Raw genomic sequence first — 18,878 nt, forward strand, 5'->3', positions numbered from 1 at the left:
TGTCCTGCCCCTGGCACAGTCCAGGTTCAGCCCAGTTATTTCTGCTTCTGAGCCGTGGACCCTGGGGGACGCGACCAGCTGGGATCCAGGCTCCCTGTTGGGAAAAGGCTAGTCCAGGCCCTGGCGGCTGGAGCTCTGGGGGGCGTGTAAAGCCCAGGAAGGGGCTCAAGCAAGAGGTTTCACTCCTGGGCCGGCCACAACCCCGCTGCAGCCCCGGAACAGACTCAGCACAATCTCCCTTCCCATCCTCCCAGCATTGTAACACCTCCCCAAGACCCTGCGCGGCTGCCACAGCCCGGGCCCCCCAAGCCACCTTGCCTGGTCCCTAGGGTGTTTTGGCTGCTGGCCCCATGGAGCTCGGCCCAGGAGGGGCGAAGGATCCTGTGAGGCCCAGAGAGGGGTTGGTTCCCTCGCCAGGGGAGGCTCTGGGTAGCCACAGCCACAGGTACTTGGCCAGGAAGGCAGCCAGGATCTTGCAGAGGTTCTCCACAGTCGGGGGGTGCAGATTCTGCTCCGTGTCCTCCATCGTGTGCCAGACCCACGGGAAAGGGGTGGCGATGAGGTGCAGCACCGGCACTCCTGTGGCCAGACAGATACATGGATAGTCAGCAGGGATCCAACCCAGGATCTGCATCACTGCAAGCCCAGCCTCTACTGCTGGAGCTACAAGAGTAATTCCACTATTGTCAGCAGTAGTAGACTATTATCCCCATGTGGCCCAGCCACTAGCGGGCGACGGGCGACATTCTAAATGCGCACACTGTCTCAGTAGATGGAGCCAGGCCCTCAGGCACGACCTGACCTTACATCTAGGAGCCGTGTGCTCCCCTGACCTAGCAACGAGCAGCTGGCCCAGGTGCATTATGGGAACCAGATTGGCCAGAGACATCAAGCGAGTCAGGGCCAAGTGGCTAGATAGCAACGATATGTTTATAAAGTCTTTCACCCCCAAGGATCCCAGAGCCTAAGTTCAAAATGCAGCCACCTCTGGGGTGAAGTGTGCCAGGCAGGCAAACATCATCTATAAAGCATTTTACCCCTGTAAATAACACCTAGCTCTTGCATAGCCCTTGTCCTCAGGGGATCCCAAAGCACTTTACAAAGGGGGTCAGAATGATTCCCCCCACTTCACAGATGGGGAAACTGAGGAAGACAGCAGCAAGTCACCCAGCAGGGCAGTGGCAAAGCCAGGACCTGAACCCAGGTCTCAGTCCCTTGCTCCACTCATGAGGCCAGGCTTGTGTGGGAGCCTGGGGGAGTCTCACCACACTTTGTCTGCACACATTCCTCCCTGGCTCCACCGGGGAGGCCTCCCCAGCTGTCCATCCCACACTGCTCTGCACCTGGATGAACGGTAGCATGGGGCAGGACAGGTACCTTTGCGAAGGAAGGGGACGTGGTCCTCTTCGACAGGCCCATAGACAGGCTCCCTCTGGAAGTACGTCTGCTCCCAGGGGTGGGACTGCAGCAGGCCCAGCCGGTGCAGACACTTCTCTGGGCGACACAGAGAAGAGAGTGAGGAATGGACTGGTTCCTGGGACCTGCCAGGCTGGGGCTCGGCAGAATGAGCCCCACAGGGGGCTACACCTGGCCGCTCACAACAGAGCTCCCTGAGGACTTGGAGACGCTGCCAGGGAGGGAGGGGAGATTTCAAACCTGACAAGTCGTGTTTGAGGGAAATAAAGTATTGGTGAAAGATGCCAGGTCAACAGCCCCGGGGACTGAATCCCCAACTCCCAGCTCTGTCTCACAGCTGGGGATAGAGCCCAGGAGTCCTGGTTCCCAGCCCCCCTGCTCTAACCACTAGACCCCACTCCCCTCCCAGAGCTGGGCCTAGAACCCAGGCACCTTTATTCATTGTCAGACAGACGCAGGACCATCAGGACTGGCGGGCGGGGGAGGAGGTAGCTGTCCCGCTACAGGTGCCTGGGGGGGCAAGCCCCCTCCCACCCCTGGAAGAAAGGAAGGTTTGGTACCGATGCCGACGAGCCGGTCGAACCAGGAGGCGGTGAAGGGGAAGTGGTTCTGGATGGTCGGGTGGCGGGCCCCCAGCAGGTCCAGCAAGACAAACAGGCTCTGCAAGGAGGCAATGAGGGGTTAAATCTGTAGGGGCCCAGTCACCCCAGGAGGATCTGAGGGAAGGATTGGTACAAGATCCAGTGCAGACAGATTGAGCCCCCCGCCTACCCCGGACAGGCACCCTCACCATCTCCCTCCAGCCTGAAAGATCCCCCATGCAGAACTCCTCAGAGGGGCAGGCGGGCGGCTCTCACCATAGCCTGGAGCTGGCTGGTGCCCGGCTGGTGCTGAGCCCTGGCCATGGACAGCCCCGTACAGGGAATCCCTCTCACTCCACTCCCGGAAGGCCTCCTCGCCATCCAGGAACAGCAGCTGCAGCGTCACCTCAGAGCCCTGGGGAGAGACACGGGGATCACTCAACACCTGGCACTGCTGGACAGGTGAGGGGACTGCACCCAGGACAGCAGCAGAGCTAGGGATAGACCCCAGGAGTCCCGGCTCCCATCCCTCCCGGTTTTGCACACTAGACTCCATTCCTTTCCCCAAGACAAGAGTAGAACCCCCAACCTGGGAAGCTCTCACCTGCTCCTTGGCCTTCAGCAGCTCCACGTCCAAGGCCGTGGCCAGTTCCAGCAGGATGGCACAGGGCACGGCCAAGTCGGTGGCCCCCAGGAAGGTGCGGCCCTGTCTTTCCCAAGCTGCCACTCCACCGGGCTTGAAACATCACCAGCTCCATCCAGCCCAGGGACCACATGGACAGGTACTGGGGCTGGGATGGGGACTCTGTGGAATCTCAGATTAAAGGAGCACCTTTACATTTGGGATGGAGGGGCTAGCTGCAGAGCAGGGAGGTCTTTCCTAAATTCCCCAGGCTTACCCTGATCTGAGGCTGTACAGAGGAGGCTCCCAGCCAGCAGCTGCCTTATCAGATCTGTGTTCATTAGATAGATAGATAGATAGATAGATAGATAGATAGATTCAGGGTAATGTATCAGAATCTGGCCCTCACCCCATTGCACTCAGCGGGTTTCTTTCGTTTTACCCTGGGGGAGAAGAGATCAGAACCCAAGACCGCCAGTTCCAAGAACTCCACAGACCTGTGTTGTCACTGGATTTATTACCAAGGGGACATTAGACAAGGGGAGGCACCAGAATACCCCTCTGTGGGACAGAATCACAGACTGAGGGGCAGGGTTTGTGTCTCCCGCTTTGAAGTCCTGTGTCTTTCTGCATACAGAGATCTGCGCAAAACCCACCATCTCTGTGAGCCCCAGGGTGGATGATGGCCCTGGGAGGAGCTGTGACCATCCTCTGAAAGAGTTGGTGCCAGGGCATAAGGGTTGTTCTGTACAAAGGAGGAGATTAAACTCCTCTGCAATACATATGTAACCCTTCTTCCAGTTCCAGCTCTGGCTTCAATATATAGGGGTTCCTCTCAAAATTATAACACAACACTGGCTTGAGGTCCCACCCAGAAATCTGGGAAAACTAAACACCAGCCCTGGGTGTTTCTAAGAAGCAATACTTCCTGTCTTGCAAGCACTGAGCCTGTGTGCGACAAAAGAAATATTTTATTAAGGGGAGAAGGAAGAATGGCATTAACTTGAGAAAACATGACAACAATGACTCAAACGTATGCAAACAACAGGTAAATCCCTGGCCCCAGGTGGAGCAGTGGCTTTGTCTCAGTTTCCCCCTTTCTGAAAGACCAGTGGACAAATGTCCCGTTAACACACCACTCCCCTTTCTGTCCATGACACCGCACTCTTAGTTTGCTGTCCACCGTAAGTGAAGTCCTAGGGTCTAGGGGTGCCGTTAGGTGCATTCAGCTCCAGCCTTAGGGGAGGAATGCAGGAAAATCAAATGATGCCTCTGCCCACTCCGGTCACTGCCCACTCTGCCACTGCACACTGCTGTCACCTTCTGAAGTTTCTGCACTGCTCCAGCCCCAAGTGTTCTCAGCTCTTAGGTTATGGCTACGTTGCAAAAAATACCAGCAGCCACAAATCTCAAAGCCCAGGTCTACAGACTGGGGCTCTCATTATGGTACTAAAAATAGCCATGTAGTTGTTCCTACTGGGACTGGAGCCCAGGTTTCGGAGCCTGAGGAGGAATGTCCACACAGCCATTGTTAGGGCCGAAGCACAAGCCTGAGTCTGTAGACAAACCCTCAGTGATTTCACTGGGTAGTGCAGAGCTCCAGCTGCTGCTGCCGTTTCTGCAGTGTCTGGACAGCAATTCTGTCCAACAATAACGAAGGCTCAGCCCTTAATCTAGCTTCTCGCAGACCAAATAATCACTGAGCAAAACCAAAATCCCCGTTGATCACTATCAAGTGTTTCTCCAAACACCAGAGGAAAAGAATCACAATTTTCCAAAACCCTAGAAGGAGGGATCACACCACCACACTGACGGAGTGAATTAGGTTCATCTTAAGGTGACCACATCTCTTAGGGAATATTACAGACAGTGCTGCTGGCCTCTAGTCACACTGTGTATTGTGGGCCTAGCATAGTCATGGAATAGAAACCCAGACATGTGCGCACAGTGACTCATTCTGCGCTGCATAGAGAAAAACCGTAACCCCTATATAACTGCTATTTCAACATAAGCAACTGCTTAGGTGTAACCCTTCTGCCGGGGGGAGTCAGCAGCAACCAGGGCTGGGTTCCTTTTGACAACACAACACAGAACCAGCTCGAGTCCCCACCCAGTAATCTGAAAAAAATTACACCCCCCCACTTGGTACCTCTAAGAGCCAGTACGTCTCCTCTCACAAGCACTAAGTACATGTATAGAAGAGAAAACTTTTAATACAAGGGGAAAGGAACCTGGCATTACTTGGGAAAACACCACAAGCATGATTTGAAAACATCTGACCATGAATAAAACACCCACCCCAGAGTACATTGGCAGCATCCGTTTCCTCAGTCTCTCACCTTGCAGTGTGACAGTCTGACAAACAAATGTCCCTTTAACACGCCAGTCCTCTCTCCCTCCACCGCACCCCACTCACAGTTGTCCTTGGTCAGTGAAAACCCAGTGTTTGGAGGTGTGTTTGCGTGAGTTAACCTCCCACCCCGGGGGGAGGGGGGCAGCACTGAGCAGTGATTCAGCAGCCCTCGCTGTGCCGCTGTTCACTCTGCATCGCTGTCTGCCTTTGTTCACTCCACAGCCGGCCACTCCACCATCATTGACTGCACCGCCAGCCACCCCCCAGTGTTCCCTCTGCCACTCTCCGGCGCTCTGCCATCAGTCACCCTGCCACGGCCCTCTCCACTGCAACCTCTGGGGTGTTTTGAAGTTCCACCACTTAACTCAGCTCTCAGCAATTCCAATTCTCAGTGATTCCAGCAGTTAGCGAGGCAACCTCGTTCACCAGAGACACTGTCCCACAACGGACCGAAGGCTTCATATTTAGACTGGGCTATCAGTGATGTCAGCTCGAATGATCCAAACCAAGAGACTCTCAACTGGGCCTTAAGAAGCTCTGTCGTTAAACAGTGCAGAGTCAAATGGCACATAAAGCCAGATGGGCACAAATACCCCCTCACATCTCCGCTGGCCTTTGGCACCCCTACTTCCTGCTTATTGAATGCAGTTAACTTGAGAGTGACCCCCTCATTCATGGCACACCAAGGCCAGTTCTGCTCCCTTTGATTCACAAAAGGATAACCACACTTTATTACCTCTGCCTCCGCAATAACAAAGTGATTTGCAACCCAACACCAGACAAAAGTGATCATTTGGGCAAAGCAGCCCCATCATGTTGCTCACCTAGGCAGAGTGGGTGTGTCTATTCAAACATGGTCAGTTCCTGATGTCTTCTCCCCAGCTCATCACTAGGTGTTGGGAAAGCTCATTCAGAGCCTGCTTACATAAGAACCTATAACTGCAATTTCACATAAACAGATTGAACACTCTGCGCAATGCGTTCAAATGCATCACACATCTAATGAGGCTAACAACATTTCCTTATCCCTGTATCCAAGGGGTGCCTAGCTAGACATGAGATAATATGATGGGTGACTTGTCCAATTAAGGGGGAGCAATAGCTGTTGATTTGGCAGAGGCAGGGGGGATATAATATTATTATTATTATCCCTCGATCTGCTTGCTATGCCCCTATTTATACATCCCAAAATGCCATTGGCCTTCTTGGCAACAAGGGCACACTGCTGACTCATATCCAGCTTCTCATCCACTGTCACCCCTAGGTCCTTTTCCGCAGAACTGCTGCCTAGCCATTCGGTCCCTAGTCTGTAGCGGTGCATTGGATTCTTCCATCCTAAGTGCAGGACCCTGCACTTATCCTTATTGAACCTCATCAGATTTCTTTTGGCCCAATCCTCCAATTTGTCTAGGATTTGTCTAGGATAAAAGCAGAAGAGCTGGAGGGAGCTGACAGGGCTGTAAAGCAGGAGGGGGCAGCTCCCCCTGAGTTATATGGGGCATCTGGGTTTGAATTTACAAATCCGGCTCGTGAGAGTGAGACCCTTCTTCCCCATGGCAGAAAGTCCCAGGCTGAGGTGAGCCCAGTCCAGGGTGACACACAAGGGCCTGGCTAGTCTCTGCCATAATTCAAATGTCAGCTCCATGAGAGAGGAGCCGTTTCACCAAATAATGTTTCCTCCCCACGAAGGTGACCTCCCTGCCCCGACACTGATCCTGAACAAGGGCCCTACCCCCCAATGGGACACCATCATACTGCTGTGCTTCATCCCTATGGACACCTCAGTGACGCGCGTCATCTTCTGTAAGGACAGCAAGGAAATTTTAATGCTGCCCGAGGACAGAAACAAATTCGTATTTGAGTCAGCCCGGCCAGTGTCTCCAGAGAGCCCAGGGGAGTATTTCTGCCGCTACCAGCACAAGGACGACAGGAACCAAGAGAAGACTTCTCTCCCCAGTGCCCGCCAGTACCTGAGTGCACCAGGTAACACGCTGAATGAAGGGAGGGCTGCTTAGCACACAGGGGGCAGGCAGTGGGGGCGCAGTGGGAGCAGCCAGTGGCAACTAGAGTAAAAGTTTCAAAATTTCCATCTCTTGTGCTGAAGTCTCCATTCCTGAAGTCCAGCTCAACGCTAATTGTTTTGTTTTATTTTATTTAATGGTTGAACAAGATTCCACCAGCCCTTTCTGAGTTTTATGCAACAGGTTTAACCTCTTCAAAAAATTGATTAATCCTTAAATGAGAAATTTGTCAGGTGCATCGTCAGGAATGTCCATATGGACTTTGCTTGAAGTTCAGAGCAGATGGGGGTAAACTAACCGGGTTGTGGCCATTTGAAAAACACCCCGGGCACATGCACAGCAGGAAATGATGCTAAATTATAAGTGGCTGCATCTCTAAGTTCTGGGCACACATTATCCAGACCCATATTTTGCAATTCTCCCCTATCTAATGACCTTGGTCAAAACCCTGAGTTAAAATCCCTTCCATCTTTTCTTGGCGCTGGGAAAGAGGAAGTTCAAAATCTGCCTTTGAATATTGCAGCTCCGACCCATCTCTCTCGTTTATGTTCTAGGGCTTATTTCATTTTAGAGACTCCATGGTAAGGGAACAGGTGCTCAGGCAGGGAACTCATTTAATATGTGGTGGATTCTCCATGGCTTGAAGTCTCTAAAGCAAGACTCGATGTCTCTTTCTAAAAGACATGTTCTAGCACAACAGAAGTTGCGGGCTGGAGATACAGAAATCACTTCTGTTATGCAGGAGGTCAAATCATCAAGTCCCTTCTGGCCTTTAATGTCTATGAATCTATGAATAGATAGAGCTAAAATATTTTAGTCCTAGTACCAACTAGATCCTAACTCCTTTGAATGCAAGAGAAAAGCTTCCATCGATTTCAGTGAGAGCAGAGTTAGCCCCTTATATATACGTCTCTGCCCAGTATCATGTGGAAGAAATTTAGGTTTTGTATATTTTACTTTGTGAGGCCGGGCACAAGGTGAAAAAGGCATATCAATTACTCAGGGTCTGATCCAAAGCCCATTGAAGTCAACAGGAGTTTTGGGACCCAGTTCAGTAGGGTTCCAATTAGTATCTGTTTTCTGGACAATGTATTCCTAATGTCCAGTTCACACCACCAGTTGCATAGCCTGTGAATTCAGCACATTAGGGTTTCTCAAATCAGCTTCAATTTTTCAGTGACTCCCTTAGTTTACCAGTGGTTTTCCTGGTCACATGCTTTAAAGCTTAAAGGACTAATCAAGCAAGGTGCTGAGCAGCTGCAAATCTCAGTAGGTCCAACTGGAGCTGAGGGAAGCCAGCACCTCGTGCGGATTTGGGCTCTGAGTTCATCTTTCCTCGCCTGGACTTTGATGGAACTCGACTGATTCAGACTGATTCTTTGTTTGCTTGCCCTAAACTGGAGGACGTAAACCTTTTTGGTGTAAAATGTCAGATTGGGTGCTTGAATGTGTGTGTTAATAATTAAGCTGCAGAATTCAGCTCCAGCTCTGAATTTTATTACATATTTGTGGTTTTCAAATTTTAACAAATTTTTAGCTTATATCTTTTATCAAGTGCTCAACAATTTTGTTGTTTAACCATTTACTCCATTCATGATCAGAAGATCTTACGATCATTTTCCTCAAAGTGACATGATCCACGGAGGCTGATTGATATTTTGGGACTTCCAGTAGACAGCCAGCAATGTACAGTTATAGATTGAATGATTCTTCTGGATTTCTTCCAATTTCTTCATGACATTTGCTGTATTGGGTAAATAATCTGTCATAAAAAGATGACCTCATCAATCCTGATTGGATGAAACTCCATGGACAGTGCTGTGGAATTGTCAAAGTACTCCAGAGGAAGCGGGGCCATGAATCTTTAGAAGTGGAGGCAGATGGTGTCCCTGCCTAAACCATCAACTCGAGAAGCGGTGTGACATCATGCCCTATGCTTCCTCCCCTACTGACTGGCCATCAAATAGGTGATTGCCCTGTGATGTTACCAGCATATACATAGAGAAGTTAAATAAAAACATCAGTACTCTTGTTGGAAGGTTAAAGCATAATACGACGATTATTTCTTAGAATTCAGAATGACACTACCAAAACCAGAGAGACACAAAGCAGGCTGCTCCCTAAGGAAGCGAGACACTCCTCATACAACTTTACTCTGGGCTGGCTCTTACATCCAGACTGACACAAATCATATGACTTCCCTTGGAGCCCACAAGCAGTACTAGGAACTAGCTCACAAATTAAAGTGATAGCCCTCAATTCTGCCACAGTTTTCAATACACCTCAGAACCCAGTTTCTACGACATGTCTTAGATAAGGCTGCGAGATTGTCATGGAGGTCACGGAAGTTACCGCCGTGACTTCTGCAGCGCCTGGTGTGGCTGGCTCCAGGGCTGCCCGAGCAGCTCAGGCAGCCCCTGGGCCAGACACAACAGCTGCTGCTGGGGCAGTCTTGGGTCACTGCCCCCAAGCCCCGCAGCAGCAGGAGTTTGGGTGTGGAGGGGGCTCGGGGTTGGGGCATAGGAGAGGGGAAGGGCTCTGGGCTTACCTTGTGGGGGCTCCCCAGAAGCGACAACATGTCCCTCCCTCTCTCAGTGCCTAGCTCTGTGCTCTACTTCCGCCCACAGGCGCCGCCTCCACAGCTCCTATTAGCCGTAGTTCCCAGCCAATTGGAGCTGCGGAGCTGGTAGCATGCAAAGCTAGGAGCTTAGGGAGGGACATGTCACCACTTCCAAGAAGCCGGGTAGGGAGCCTGTCAGCCCCGCCAATCCCCCCCACATCACCAGCAGGGGTCCCGGGCTGCTCCCACCTGAGCACCTGTGGAGCCCCCACAGACCAGCCCCCCAGCTCTCATGGCACCCCCTGGGCTGCCCCTTAGCACTTCCAGTGCCCCCCAGGCCATCCCCCCCCAGCACCTCCCTTCCCCCTGCACACCCAGGGGGAATATGTTTATATAGCATTATCTTAGTTGTTAGGTTTAGTACATTGACATGACACAAAGTTTCAGGGTTTTTTGCGGGGGGGCATATACACCTGAAATTTTGTGTGATGTCAATGTTCCTTAAGTCAGACATTGAGGAATAGAATCTAAGATTTATGGGGTGATTTTACAAAGCCTGTGTCCTAGAAAGAAACCCCAGTCTATTGCTTTCACGCCCACGTACTTCTGTGGTAATTTCTGACATTTTGCTTCTGATTTATATACTGGTTTCAGATTATTGAAGGGAACCATATTCTACTGTACATCTACCATACAGATATACTTGGGGCCAGCAACTCTGGATGGGGAAGCTTCTGCCAAAGGTAACTGGTTTTCTTTAGTTCTGTGTGATTTCTCTGTAAGAAGGGGGAAGCCTTGCACTGAGATTAGACAATTTTGGCCTGTCCTAATTGGGAGCAGCCCCAGGGCGACAGCCTAACCCAGTGGTGAATGTGTTGCAAATTTCTCTCACTGCCTAGCCACAGAGGCTGTGGCTTGTTACAACCAAGGATGTCAGAGGCTTGGTTCTTTAGTTCATGAAATGGCAGCTGATGTTTTCAGCTCTGGAGGTCCCCAGTTCAGTCCCCAATGTATCAGCCCAGATTCCAGTTGCCAGCATGTCTCAGAAAAGGCCCCAAGGGTGCAGAGCAGCGGGCTGACACCAGCTGACCAGGTACTAGGGCTGGACACCCGTGGGCAAAGAGGCAGCAGTGAGGAAGATCCTCGCAGGAGCGGGGCCAGGCAGGATTACATGAGGTCTCTAACCAGTAAGACCAGGGTCAGTCAAAGGCCTCCCCCTGGCTTGTCCAGGATGTGTCATTGCTGGGTGAAATTCCCCAACACACGCCCAGTGTGTGTGGTGTGGGGGGGAAGCACTCAACAAAGACCCCTCCAGCCAGGCAGGGAGTGAGGCTTGTCTTGTGCATTTGCTCCCACACTCAGCCCCATGGCGCGTGACCTCTCCCCCTGCTCTCTCCCATGTTCCAGCACCTGCTGTTCTCTCTGGGTCTGGATCCTGCGCTCCACCCTGGCCCTGCTCCTCGTGACGGCTGCCCCGATCATCACCTGCAACGTGGAGAAAAGAGCCGTCGCTCAGCCTGACCTGGAGCGACAGGAGAGGCCTGCGGGGAAGGGCAGGGGAGAGCCCCCATATATTGAGGGGAATGGTGGGGAGGAGGAGAAAGAAGAGGAGGCTGGAGGTTCTGGGGGCCTGTGATGGTCCCTGGGGGGACCCGGGGCAGTGAGGCACTTCACTACCAGCTGCCCCTGGCATGAGGAAGCCTTGTCTGTGCCCGCCAGGGATCAGCTCTCCGACTCCCCTGGCTACAGGCCACACAAGCTGTGCCCTCTAGGCCTCGTGGGGTGGCCTCTCTCTAGGTTGGCAATAGGCACACTCCAGCCCCCAGCCCTCCAAGCGTCCTGCTGCAGCACCCAGCCCCTGTCCCGCAGGGCACTCACTGCAGTCACAGATCCGCTGCTCCCAAAGGAACAGGGCCCCCAGCTGACCAGCTCCACCTCCAATCACTGCCCTGATCAACACACAGCCCTAGATCCCTTCATAGTGACACCAAGGACAAGTGATTTCACAGAGTGTAGAGATTCGAGGGGTAGCAAGGAGAAGGGTTGGAAAGAAATGGTTCCATGGCCAATAAAATCAAACCACCTTGACTAGTGCCTAAACTCACTGAACGAGATACTTTTCTGTCTGGTAGAGCAACGCTCACCCCACAGTCCTTCCGGGGTTTTACTCCAGGCTTGGCTGTGATCTCCTGTTCCTGAGACAAACACTGTCAGCCGCCTCCTGGGTGAAAGGGAGCTCTTGTCCCCTCTCCTCTTTCTTTTTAGGTTCAGACCATTGTCTCTTCCCAGAGGAGGTCGTTCTTCACAGACTTATCCTGGGGGTCCTTTGTCCTAGGCTTGATCTACACTATCAGTGTATGTCAGTCTAACTACATCGATCAAGGGTGTGGAAAATCCACATCCCTGAGCTACGCAGTTATACTGACCTATCCCACAGTGCAGACAGCGCTGTGTCGACAGGAGGGCTTCTCCCTTTGGCCTCGCTACCACCTCTCGTGGAGGTGGAGTACCTACGCTGAGCTCTCTTATAGGTAGCGTCTTCTCTAAGCAGCACTGTTAGTGTAGCCAAGCCACTGTAAGTGTAGCTGGAGGGAGGGATAGCTCAGTGGTTTGAGCACTGGCCTGCTAAACCCAGGATTGTGAGTTCAATCCTTGAGGGGGCCATTTAGGAATCTGGGGCAAAAATTGGGGATTGGTCCTGCTTTGAGCAGGGGGTTGGACTAGGTGACCTCCTGAGGTCCCTTCCAACCCTGATATTCTATGATCTATAAGCCCTTTGTAGATTCTCAGGCCCGCACCTGGCCCAGACATATAGCATATAGCCTGTCTCCACGGCTGGGCTTTGTTCTGTGTGCTGATTGGCTCAGCCGAAGGGATTGCCATGGCACAGGAGATGAGCTTTTCTTCAACACTTCTGGAGACTAATCTCTGACTTTTCACATCTCTCTTAAGCTATGTCCCATACAAACACCTTGCAGCAATGATGATGCCCAGTGGGCTACGGACTCTTGGTAGAGACCTCTCAGGCCACCCTTTGGTGAGCTATTGTGCATATATCTGTCCCAGGGGATCCCATAAAACTCTGTGCACCCCTCTGCCCTCGGTCAGTTGGCACCAAGAAGTTCCTGGGTCACCGGGGCAGACCAGGGGGGCTGGGATTAGAGAGGGGTCTGTGGGCTGCGTAATTGTGCAGCGATGTGTCCATGAGACTCGGGGCCGGGGGAGAAACTCACTAATGAGAATAGATGGGGGGGGGGGTGTAACTGATAAACATGGGGCAACAAGAAGTAGCTCCAAGAAGCAGCCCGCAGGCGCTCCTCTGTGGTGAGATCTGAACTTTATCTGAGGGCGTCTTCACTGGCAACGTTAAAGCGCTCTAAAAACCCACCCTCACGCGGGGAATAGCACGGAGGAGCACGGCTCCCAGCGCTGGTGCACTGTCTACACTGGTACTTTACAGCACTGAAACTTGCAGGGCTCGGGGGGGGGGGGGGGGGGGTTCACACCCCTGAATGAGACAGTTGCAGCGCTGTAAAGTGCCAGTGTAGACAAGCCCTTAAAGACAGAGCCGTGAACGGTGAGTGTGACTGAGTGCCTTTCTTAAAGGGACATGCACTGTTTCTGAGATTTCCCCAGCAGCCAGCTCACATTGTCTGTCTCTCTCTCTCACACACACACACACACACACACACTGTCTCTTTCACACTCACCTCCCAACACATACTCGTTTTATTGTTGTTGTTACTTCTTTGTACTTCCTGTAATGCACACATATTCTCTGTAATTTTATTCTTTCAAAGTGTGTGATTTTAGTGTTTTGACTGGTTTGTGCATTTCATATTTTTCATTTCTCTTCCCCTTAAATTTAATTCTTTGAGTAGTGAGTTCTAAAAGGCCTAACCTGTCCTGGCTGGAGTAATTATCCCTATGGTAATTTTTTAAAAATATATATTCTATCTAGTTTTTTTGTTTCTACTGATGGCACACATAGGCACATACCTCGGTGCACATAACAAAATTTATTCTGCACATGGATGGAAAAAATGAGAGGGAACATTGCTATGGCAGCTCCCGCTCTCTGTGCGAGGCGACTATGTAAAATGGCCCTCCCGCACACACCCCAGTCCATGCTCTTCAGTCACACTGCTCTGTGTGTGTGTGTAAATACAGAGGAACCCACGGCTTGCAGCAGTGTCATTCTGGGATTGTGCTCCTGTCCCCAGGACAGAGTCCAGCCCCGTGTGTGAGCAGTGACACATTCACTTCATAAGGGTTTAATTTTCATTCCTGCAGGGCCTGGCCTGGGGAGAGGGAGCCGGATCCAGCAGGAGAGAGCTGTAGGTCTGTCCCAAAGGGTGCTGTTTGCCTGCCCTCCCTGGGGCTGTATGTCTATAAATACTGCCAGAGCCGAGGGGATGGGGTTGGGGTTGGGAGAGGAGACACTCCTGTGCTGGGAACAGGGATCACAGCCTGCAACCACAGCCCACGCTCCATGCTCATCTCACACGCAGCGCGGGGCTCTGTTTAGAACTAGGCTTGGATGGATAAGATTGTTATTGGTAAATATCAGTAAACATCAAGTTCCCTGCATGCACACAAACCCACAGGAAAATATTTCCATCGATAATAATCATACATTTGCAGATAAGCAAAGTAAGAGAAATGCTGCTCGAGACATTGTTAGAGGTTGATTTTGGGATATTTACTGTATATTTTGACATGTGATTATGCCAATTTGTGTCTTAATGGTTAGAAAGCTTTAACTTTTTGAATCTCAACATCTACTGCCATTAAATAATTATTGTCTGACCCCCCCCTTTAATTCCCTCCACTGTGAAATATAAATCAATAAATATAAAAATGTTGCTGAAAACCCATGATTTTAACCAATAGTGGACATTTAAACTGATAACAAAAATTTAAAAACCCTTAAAAATCAACATTGACATTGTCAAAATTATAAAGAAAAAAAATTAAAAATTGAGTTCTATGAAGCCTATTTATAACCCAGGGCTGGGACCTGCGGGAGCCACCTGGGGGCATCCTCCAGAAACAGACACAGCACATGTTATGGGGTCAGTCATGTGACTCAGCCACCCCAACTGATGTCCCAGCACTTTCATTGTGATCTGCCCATGTGATTTCAAACACCACATTTATCTTTGGCCTTTCCTCCTTGTTCTGGTGGCAGCAGCTAGGGAGCAATTGCCGTAGCATGTCTTTCACCCGCCAGGACTCACAGCCACCTCTCGAGAATGGGAATCTTGCAGGAGGCTTCCCCAACACTAGCATGATTACAGGCTTCAGCACTGTCTTCAGCAGGTCAGCTGGTGACACCAGAGCCCTTTTAACTGATGGCCTGGCTGACTGGTTAAGGCGATGGACTGATAATCCGTTGTGCTCTGTATGGCTGCGTTCGAACACCCCTTGTGGTCATTGGCCTTTGCTTCTTATCTTGGCCATGGCTGGGTTATTCCTCCATTGCTCTTCTGGTCCTTCCTGCCAAAGCAACTCTTACAATAAACAGCAGAAGAAAAACGTCCAATAAAACGGATGCCATAGCATGGCTTGTACTAAGCGGAACTTGAATCCTGCTTGAAAGACTGGGACTGTCAAGGCTGATTCCCCACTCTGGCACAAGGTGGGGGCCCGCTAGGATTCAAAAAATTAATACTGGCCACTCCAGGCTTGTATTCAACTCCCAAGGTTACAGCTTCTCTCTGACCTTGGATGGATAGATGCTGCCACCACCCAAGTGCAGAACCCCTTTGAGAGCCCAGGAAGGTGCACTTGTGAATTCCTTCCTGTGGGGTACCCTCAAGCCCTTTCACCCCCACCCACTCCAGAGAAGAGTTGAGAAAGAAAACAAAGGAAATTAGTTGTTGCCCCCAGCTAATTAAACAACATGCACAAACCTCTTAGGACACCAAAAACTCAATCCTGTTCTTAAAAAAGGTAAATTTTATTAGAAACAAAAAGAAAGAAAATACATCTGGAACTTAGGCTTTTGCTAGATTTTAAAAGAGCAATTCCAAAAATTAAGCACCCAAAATAGGTTCAGCTTAAAGGTTACAAGCAAACAAAAGCACCTGGGATTAGCACAGAGGAGTCCACTAGCCATAAGAAATAAACAGAAATAAACCTAATTGTGTCTTTCTAAACATTCCTGATCTACTTACACATCTGGGGGTTCCAAATAAGTTGTTCTAGGTATGATATTATGCTCTATGGTCATATCTGGCTTAAAGCTTCTCATAGCATAACTGCTCCCCGTCCCTCTCTTTCCTGGAGAACAACATCAGACGTTTTTTCCCCATTTTAAAAAGTTCTAGCCTTCCCATTGGCTCTTTTGGTCAGGTGCCCACTCCCTTTCCTTTACCTGGGGGACTTTTTAAGCCTTTACAGGTAAAGCAAGCAGAGAACAGCCACCAAGAGGGACTTTATAGCTAACTGGCTGGCTGGGTGTCCATAAAAAGGAGCTCCCCGCACCTTCATTTATCACAAGGACTCTTACTAGATATCTCTGCACCACCGCAGGCTTTAACGGCCATGTCTTCTATTCCTGACTTTGGCTGATCAAAGGACAGCTGGTGGCAATGGGGTCCTTTCACCTGATGAGTCAGCCAAGTCATTAAAGCAATGGACTGGTAATCTCGTGTGTTCTGAACGTGTGGGTACAAATCTGTCCTTTGTTTTTTACTCTATGTTTTGGCTGTGATGGCTATTGGGTCCTTCCTCCATTCCTCTTCTGCCCCTTCCTGCCAAAGCAACTCTTACAGTGACCAAACGAAGAACAGCTCCCAACAAAGTGGTTGTTTTTTTTGTCAGTGGGGACTCTTGCACGAATCCTCCACCCTGCCATGCCTAGTAATGTGCATTTGCCTCCCCCAGGTATTTCCCCAGAGCCCCATGTAACTTTGTTTGTCTGGCGAGTTCTTTGAAATAGTCCTTTGAAGCTCATAATGCTTCTGGAGGTTTACACTGGCCACGCCTCCCCCCTAGAGAAATTTTGTGCAATCCCCAATAATACAGAAACTTTGCATTTTTAATACAATGGACTCCAAAGTGACTTACCCTTAATTCAGGTAGGTTCGCCCAGGATGTGCCAGGACATTGCCAGATCTGTCCCACACCCTAAACGCTAACATTCCCTGAGAGGGGTGCTCGTATCCCACAATGCACTGCAAAAAGCCCACACAAGACAACGTGCCTGATGGCGGCATGAGGGATGCTGGGATGATGACCCCGGAGCCACACACCTCTTGCCGATGCAGCCTGTTGCTGTGGAAACGCCCAGCGCTGGCAACGGTGATGAAGTGTGCACACGCGCTAGTGCCCTGGCAGTGCTGGCACCAGCAATGTTCCCATGAACACTTTTTGTGTATCAACAAAAGGGGTCAGAGCAGACGGCGTGCAGTAAAATACTGCTCCCTGAAGATGAAGCGAGGAGGAGAGAAGAGGTGTTGTGTAGTCTAGGACAGATGTGTACAGTCCAAAGGTTGTTCAACAGATTGTTCCTTGTGCTTCTCCTGAGATGATTCCCTGCACAAGAGGAGATGCTCCCCTGCTGGCCTGTTCTAGCATCATAGAATATCAGGGTTGGAAGGGACCGCAGGAGGTCATCTCGTCCAACCCCCTGCTCAAAGCAGGGCCAATCCCCACTTTTTGCCCCAGATCCCTAAATGGCTCCCTCAAGGATTGAACTCACAATCCTGGGTTTAGCAGAGCAATGCTCAAACTACTGAGCTATCCCTTCCTCCCCCCCTCCCCCCACAGCTGAGTGAATGCAGCTCCCCAGAAGAGAAACAAGCCCCATCACTTCGTGTCTTTAGTGCACTCTTTGAGAGGAGCCATACGTTCGCCTCGGCTCAATTCAGCTGCAGTGTAGCACTCCTAAGGGAACCAGAAAAGGCTTGAAGCTCTTGTTTGTTTTGTGGATACTAAGTTTAATAAGACTCCACTATTCAAACTGCCCCTGCTCCAGGAGTGTAAGATTTGGTGAGCCCAGACAGGAGAGGCTGAATTGCAATGATCTGACCTCTCCAAGAGATGAACCCACCAAACTGCTGCAGACTGCTCCAGAGAAAGCTGCCAGGGAAGATTTCATTGGTTGCAAGCGCTATGGCTGGGAGAGAGTTAAAAGACCAGTAGTGGAGGTAGGAGGACTCTGATACCAGCTAAAGGATGAGCATTTAAGAGAAGTCTGTGACTCCCTGGGCATTTCTGGGACACATCACAGTGAAACTGCAGCCAAAAGCTCTTTGACCTTACCCAAATATATAAGAATTCATTTCAATAGGGAAGAGCCAAATCTGCTGGAAAATCAGGGATTGTCTTACATTGCTGGCATTAAGAGAGAAGATTTTACAAGCCATTGGTACAGCAAAAGAGGAGCAAAAGATCTGTCAATCCCATCCCAGAAAAGAAAACCAGTGTTAAAGAAAGACTTTAAAATAACAGGACAGTTTAGGAACTCCCTGCAAAAGGACAGGCTAAACCAAAGCTACTAGATCGCATGCCCTGATACTCATGGGTGACTTTAATTTTCCTGATATCTGCTGGGAGAGCAATACAGCGGTGCATAGACAATCCAGGAAGTTTTTGGAAAGCGTAGGGGACAATTTCCTGGCGCAAGTGCTAGAGGAGCCAACTAGGGGGGGCGCTTTTCTTGACCTGCTGCTCACAAACCGGGTAGAATTAGTGGGGGAAGCAAAAGTGGATGGGAATCTGGGAGGCAGTGACCATGAGTTGGTTGAGTTCAGGATCCTGACGCAGGGAAGAAAGGTAAGCAGCAGGATACAGACCCTGGACTTCAGGAAAGCAGACTTCAACTCCCTCAGGGAACGGATGGCCAGGATCCCCTGGGGGACTAACTTGAAGGGGAAAGGAGTCCAGGAGAGCTGGCTGTATTTCAAGGAATCCCTGTTGAGGTTACAGGGACAAACCATCCCAATGAGTCGAAAGAATAGTAAACATGGCAGGAGACCAGCTTGGCTTAATGGTGAAATCCTAGAGGATCTTAAACATAAAAAAGAAGCTTACAAGAAGTGGAAGGTTGGACATATGACCAGGGAAGAGTATAAAAATATTGCTCGGGCATGTAGGAATGTTATCAGGAGGGCCAAATCGCACCTGGAGCTGCAGCTAGCCAGAGATGTCAAGAGTAACAAGAAGGGTTTCTTCAGGTATGTTGGCAACAAGAAGAAAGCCAAGGAATGTGTGGGCCCCTTACTGAATGAGGGAGGCAACCTAGTGACAGAGGATGTGGAAAAAGCTAATGTACTCAATGCTTTTTTTGCCTCTGTTTTCACTAACAAGGTCAGCT

General features: G+C 50.4%; 1 pseudogene; it reads right to left on the minus strand.

The window, feature by feature from the left end:
* Positions 1 to 325: 325 nt before the first annotated feature.
* LOC140901845 (glutaminyl-peptide cyclotransferase-like protein) lies at positions 326 to 4,148 on the minus strand (annotated as a pseudogene).
* Positions 4,149 to 18,878: the final 14,730 nt, after the last annotated feature.

The sequence above is a fragment of the Lepidochelys kempii genome, chromosome 23, assembly GCF_965140285.1.
Source record: "Lepidochelys kempii isolate rLepKem1 chromosome 23, rLepKem1.hap1, whole genome shotgun sequence".
NCBI classification, from domain to species: Eukaryota; Metazoa; Chordata; order Testudines; family Cheloniidae; genus Lepidochelys; species Lepidochelys kempii.